Source organism: Octodon degus, unplaced genomic scaffold, assembly GCF_000260255.1.
Source record: "Octodon degus isolate 3935 unplaced genomic scaffold, OctDeg1.0 scaffold00390, whole genome shotgun sequence".
Taxonomy (NCBI): Eukaryota; Metazoa; Chordata; class Mammalia; order Rodentia; family Octodontidae; genus Octodon; species Octodon degus.
In genome coordinates this window covers 382,099-389,179 of record NW_004524966.1, presented here as the reverse complement: position 1 = coordinate 389,179, position 7,081 = coordinate 382,099, and positions in this window count along the sequence as shown.

Below are 7,081 nucleotides of genomic sequence, written 5' to 3'. Positions count from 1 at the left end.
TCCGCATCTTGTACAGCAATTAACCACTAAGAAGAATATATGCATTGTATTATTTGTTGAAACTGTCCTTCCGATTTGATTTGAAACTGTCTCATTGCTATCTCTTTGTCAATAAAACTTTGAAAATAAAAAAAGAGATTTGTTTTATACAATTAGGTGCTCCCGTTTTTGGTACATACATATTTATGAGTGTTACTTCTTTCTCTTGAACTTTTCCTCTAATCAGTATATAGTGGCCTTCTTTATTTTGCTTGATCATTGTTGGTTTGAAGTTGATACTGAGAATCTGAGAATAGTATTGCTATCCCTGCTTTTTACTGAGGTGCTGGGAAATGTAATATTGTGTTCCATCCTTTGCCTTTAAGCTTATGAATGACTTTATGAGTTAATGTGTTTCTGGTGTACAGCATATTCTTGCATTTTGTTTTCTAATCCTCTGTGCCAGTCTACTTTTCTTAGTTGGTGAACTGAATCCATTTATGTTCATGGTTATAATTGAGATGTATTGACTTGCAGTTGACATGTTATTTACCTGTTGTAATTTACTCGTTTTTCTCCTGTGTTTAATTGCTTGCCCTATTTAGTTGTTGCTTCTTATCTCATTCTTGGAGATCTGATCATATTGGTCCCTCTCTAGAACATCTTTGAGTAGCCTGTGTATGCTTGGCTTTGTCATCATGAAATTCTTTTGTTGTTCTTTGTCATGAAAATATTTCACTTCTCCATCAAACTTGAAAGAGATTTTTGCAGGGTATAGTAGTCTGGACGGGAACTGTTTTCATAGAGGACTTGAAGCCCTCTAGTCCATGCTCTTCTTGCCTTCATGGTTTGTGGAGAGAAGTCAGTCATAATTCTGATGGATTTTTCTTTGAATGTGATCTGCTTCTTTTCTCTAGTGGCTTTCAGTTATTATTCTTCTGCTGAGTTTCTAGAAACTTGACCATTTTATGTCTCGGTGTGTTTTTAATTGTGTTGAGGTTAGTTGGAATTCTGTATGCTTCGCTTACCTGATCATCAGATTGTTTCCTCATATTTGGAAAATTTTCTGCTATTACTTCTGCCCACATTTATTTAATGCCATTTGTATTGACTCCTTCTTTCTCATTGATGCCTATTATCTCACATTGTTCATCTTTGCATCATCTTCCAGGTGACTGATAACTTTTTCTGCATCCTAGTTTTCAAGAGATCTTTTCTTACCTTTTCACTAGCTGCACCAGCGTCTTCAAGATTGGAATCTCTGTCTTCACTTTCACTTAAACGGTTTTGCAAGCTTGTGATTGAGATTATATATTTCTCTATATCTCTTTGACTTTGCTTCATGTGATCTGTTTCTTTTTTTTTATTGACCATTCAAGGAATCCATTATTTTTTTAATCTCCTCCTTTTTTTATCTACATCTTTTTAGAAGCAGTTATTATTTCTTTTACTGCAGTGTTTTTTCAGATTGGGTTTCCTCCTTATGTTTCTGAGGCTGATTCCTTACTTCGGATGATATGAATCCCAAGAATTCTCTTCTTATTTCTGAAAATTCTGCTCTGAGTTCTTCTATAACTTTCTGCTCTTGCTTATTTACTATCAATGCTATTAATTTGTACATTTGAGCTGAGCTAGTAGAAAAGAATTCCACTCTGAGGTCCTCTATGACTTTGTGCTGTTGCTTATTTACTATTGACACTATTTCCAATCTGAGTTCCTCTATACTTTTCTGCAGCTGTTTCTTTATTTACGAAGCTGTTGATTCATTGATTTCAACTGTGTGATTCAGAATTTGTTCTGTGTTGGTGTGTTCTGCACTCGTTATAGGTGGGTTTGGGTTCTGCGATTGCATTTTGTTTCTTCTCTTTGGTATTTTGTGTAGCACTGTCTTCTGACCTTTGTTATAAAGCTTTGTTGCAGTTATAACCTTAGTACCTACTGAAGGTCACGCTCAGATCTACAAAGTTTGGATTTATCCAGCTGTGCCTGGCTTATGTCTGACTGCTGTGCGCAGCTCCTTCCTGATTCTGCCTTTGGGATTGTAACTGTTGTGCCCCTCTGGCAAGATGTTCTGCTCCTCAACTAGCTGGGTGGTTGTGTCCCCTACTCTCTCTGCAGGGATTGCAGCTCCAGAGCTTCATCTCATGCCTGTATGCCAGGCCTGAGCTGAGTCTGGAGGAGATGGGTTGGAGTAGTTGGTAGAGGCAGGTCTCCCACACCCTCGCCAGGACTGGGTTAGGACTTGATCTGTGCTCCCCAGAACGCGACAGATATTCTCACTGAGCAGTTAGGCTGGAGGGGATGCTGCAGAGTGGTGGGGGTGTCCAAAGTGGGTGGAAGATGTTCTCACGCTGCGCCTGGGCTGGGACCGGCAGGTCCCTCCAGCACAGAGTAGCTGGAAGCTCTCCCACACATCCACCGGGTCTTGGCCAGGACTGGACCTGCGTGTCCCTAGAACGTTGCAGAAATTCTCACATGACTGACAGGGTGGTGGCGTGGTGCTGCGGAGTGTTATGGATGGCCCCAAGTGGATAGAAGAGGGTCTCACTGACGCTGCGCCTGGACTGGAAATGGTAGGTCCCACTGGTGCAGGATATCCAATGATGAAAGTACTTTAAAATTTTTAGCTTTTTAATTCTTTCAGGGCTTATTAGTTGGTATCCATGATGTGCAACATGTTAGTAGACATTGTGGTTTACCACCCAGTGAAGAAGGTATTTCAAGGTCAGAAAGGCACAAAAATAACTTTCAATAAGAATAGAGTTTGAGAATTTCTATACTACACTATTTCAGAAATGTAAGCCAAATGTTGCTCTTTACTTCAAATTCTATCACTAAAATTGGAACGACATACAGGGGATTCTTAAGTCAAATATTTTATAGAGTGCTAGATCAGAGAACTTTTAAATTTTTGCATTGGCATTTATCCTGACAGTGTATCAATATGGAGAAGGAAAGATGAGGAAAAAATTGGATGTGACATTTAAAATGTTTTGCCGATGCAAGATTAACAATGAAATGTATTTCTTTGGCCCTTTTACAGACTTGGCATTCAACATGTCTGCATTGCAACAGAATATGGAAATTCACTTAAAGCTTTATAAGGCTTCCTACAAAGAGGATAATAGCTCAATTATGTTTCTTTGAACACAATCTTTTATGATGAACAATTAAAATGTTTAGAAATATTTTCAGTTCATATTTTCCTGGCATAATAAAAGCTTATGGAGGTAGTGTGAAAAAGATACTTTGGATAATCTGATTCATTTTTCACAGTTTTTGACAAAGAAAACTCTTCTAGAGAACATCTCACTATCTCTGGAGAAAGATGATTTCCAGAGAAACATTGTTGAAAACTGGATATTGACTTTTGCAAAGAGATCACATGCTATCATATATTGAGTGATGTAAAGTCAAGATGGCAGAGAATAAAATGCTTCCAGTTTGTCTGAATCAAACCTAACACAGTGGTACTGAATTGAACATCTTCCTTTATTGCTTATTTTTCATTCCTAATATGTTTTATTCTGTTTGCAAAAGAAATACCATCATAGATTAAAGAGCACTTTGCAGCCATATTTGGATACTGCTAGTGTGTTTGATCGATATTGGTAGCCAATTCAGAAATTATCCAAAGATAAAAATAGGAAAGATTCTTTCTTCTGTATTTTTTCATTGCAAATATTGCAGGCAGCTAGATAACTTAGAAATATTATAGGCAGTCAGATAGAGCTAGGCCCTCAAGGAGACAGTATAGAAGACAAGGGGACTTTGCAACTGGGAGAAACAGACACCTCTGCTATGGGCCAGACCTCAGGAAAAGAAAAAGCAAACAAATGCAGCCACATACTTTCTTAGGAAAGGAGTGGGCCTTAGGGATTGGTATTGTACATAGGTATCAATCACCTGGAAGCTAGAGAGAGTCACTGACCCAACCCCTAGCAGGAAAAGCTCCTGATCTGTTTTCAAGCCCACTTGGTCCTGGATTTATTCAATTCCATCTGAGTGAATGTGTTTGTAGTCTTATTGCTTGATGATAGTTTTATCCCACCTTATGCCCATGTAGAATTTCCATGTTTTCTACCTTTGACCTGTCTCATCTTATCTCATGATTTTACTGTCTAAAATCTCTGGAAAAGACAGCATTCCATCAACTCACTCAGGTTCCCCTTCTTTCTCTCTGAAAGGAGCTTTCTTTATCCCACTTAGTATATTCTGGTCTTAACCTCTGTTGTTCCTAAAATCCTTCTTTGGTTTTAGAGAATATGAATTCAGCTCAGGTATCTTTCAGGCTGGGAGTTTCATTTTCCTATATCACGATTATGAATACTACTTTAAATGTTGTTATTTGCATCATTATGTTACCATTCTTTACCAGCTCAGGTTACATAAAGTGTGGAAGTGTATCACAATTTTTTTCTTTATTTTATTAATTTTATTGAAAAACAAATACCAATGAGACAGTTTCAAAACAGATCAGTAGGCAGTTTCAATAATAAATACATTGTACATTGTTGTCTCAGTGGTAATTCATTGTACAAGATGCAGACATGACATCTCATCCACAAACACTATTTGAACAAATTTTCTTATTTATAGAATTAAGAGAATGTAGGTATATATCTATATTAAGTATTTTCAATATACAGATACAAATGATCATTCAATTGTATTCCCTTTTTTCATTTAGTTTTCTCAGAGAAGGGTATTCCATTGTCATTTAAATATTGTAGGCACATGAATTCAATAAAATATTCCAATATAGCCCAGTAGTCCATAATAGTTATGGATCATCCCCAGGACTGGCAATGTCAGAAGTTGTTGACCTGAGCCATTTACAGCCCAGTATACCAGCATGGCTTCACCTCTTATAACTTGCTTTTATACCCTTCAGATGCATGGTTAAGACCAAGAAAAACAAGACCTCTATTTCAAGAAATGTAACATTTGTATCTGATAAGGTCAGTCAAGTCAGGATTTCACCGCACTTTGCAGGTCCTTTGTCAGTGTCAGCCATGTGGATGAGTCACGGCCATTGCTTGACCAATTTGCTCTCTGTGAAAGCCTGAAAGAATGTTTTTGCCACATGTGACTCTCGTTAGGCACATACTTCATTGTCTATAACTTTCCACTGTGGCCCCATAATCTCCTTGATCAAAAAATTTGGGACAAAACTGAGTAACATGATGTTAAAGAATAAGTTTTTCTTTTAGATTTATGATTGTATGTTTTTGTTTTCCCAATACTTTTTTATTTCTTATTTCTTATTTTTATTTTTATATATTTATTTATTTTTCTCCATGATTTTATTGATAAACAAATACTAATGAGACAGTTTCAAATAAAATTGGTAGGACAGTTTCAATAATTAACACATTGCATACCTTCTTCCTAGTCGTTAATTGCTGTACAAGATGCGGACATGATATACTAATACCATTAGAACAAATAACTCTATTCATTAAGAGAATGTAACTATATATCTATCCTAACCACTTTGAATACACAGATGCACAATGGACATTCATCTCTATACCCTTTTTTGGTTCCATGATTTGAATATTACAGGTGTGTAAACAGCAAAATATTCAAAAACAGTCCAGTAGCCCATAATAGTATTGGGTCTTCCACTTGACTGGAAATGTCAGAAATTGTTGACCTGAGTCCCCTACAGCTCAACATAACAGCATGGCTTTACATCTTATATTTCATTTTTATATGTTCCGCTGGATGGTTAAGACCAAGGTAAAGCAGGACCTATGCAACAAGAGTTGTAGCTCTTGGGTCTGAAAAGGTCAGAGAAATTCCCTCAGGATTTATCCTGAGATACTGTACCTCAGATTGTAGAACATTTGTCAGTGTCAGCCATGTGGATGAGTCACAGCCATTGCTTAGAAATGTGCTTTCTGTGAAAGCCTAAGAAAATGTTACTCTCCATGTGACTCTCCATAGGCACAATCTACATCATCGATCACTTTCCTTTTTGTCCCCATACTCTTTTTGATCACTAAATTTGGGACACTACTGAGTTACATGGCATTACTGTACAAGTTCTCATATGTCCTCAGACTGAATTGATCTTAGAAGGCTAGGGCCAAAATGTTGGCTTTCCTTGTGGCCTTCCTTTTTCTCTAATTTTGGTCGGCAAACATAGGTTGTTAGCCATCCAGAAGACAAGCTTATTGTTATGACCATACAACTTAGGCTGTTAACCTTAACCTTACTATCTGTCTACATATCAAACATCTTAGGCATAATATGGAGCAGGTATTTTTCATCAAGTATTGATATGTTGAACTTTAAGTCCCTACAGAATATAATAAAAACATTGAAAAATTAGAATATATTTTAAAAATAGGCATTACAAATTGTATAATTATTATGTTTACACATAAGTCCAAAAATCTAACCGTATACAACCTTGAAGCACGACAGTCCCACAACATTCCTTTTCCTGTCTCTTGCCTTCATTTGCCACCCCCTTCTTTTTGAACAGTCATCTACCTGAGAGACAACACAGCAACAACTGACATGTCATGATAAGCAGCCCATATTCACAAGATCAGAAGGACAGATTCTCCAAGCATGAAACTACTATTAAAAATTACCATCTGGAGTGCAGTAGCTTAGACAACAGGTATCAATATATATAATTCATCAGGTTGAGAATTTTTCCAATTAACTGTTAGAATCAAAAATGTTCTGGGGATTCTCAGGATAATTGCTTGCCCATCTTCTACATAGAACTGTATGACTTGACTTATTCATGTTTCCTAGCTCTTCTCCTTTCCCACTCTTCATTAGTTAGTCCTTGAGATCCTGCTTTCCTTTAACTTGTATTATATTTTTCTATTTGTAATTCTTCTTTTGAGCTCTTATATTAGGGAAAATATATGTTATTTACACATGTGTGTCTGGTTTATTTCACTTATGAGTATATGTTCAAGTGGCATCCACTTCAATATAAAGGCTTTGAGTTTATCATTCTTAATAGCTGAACAATACTCCAATGTGTAAAAATACCACATCTTTTTCAATCATTCCTCAGGTGATGGGTATCTTGGTTGTTTCCAAGATTTGGCTATCACAAATTGTGCTGCTA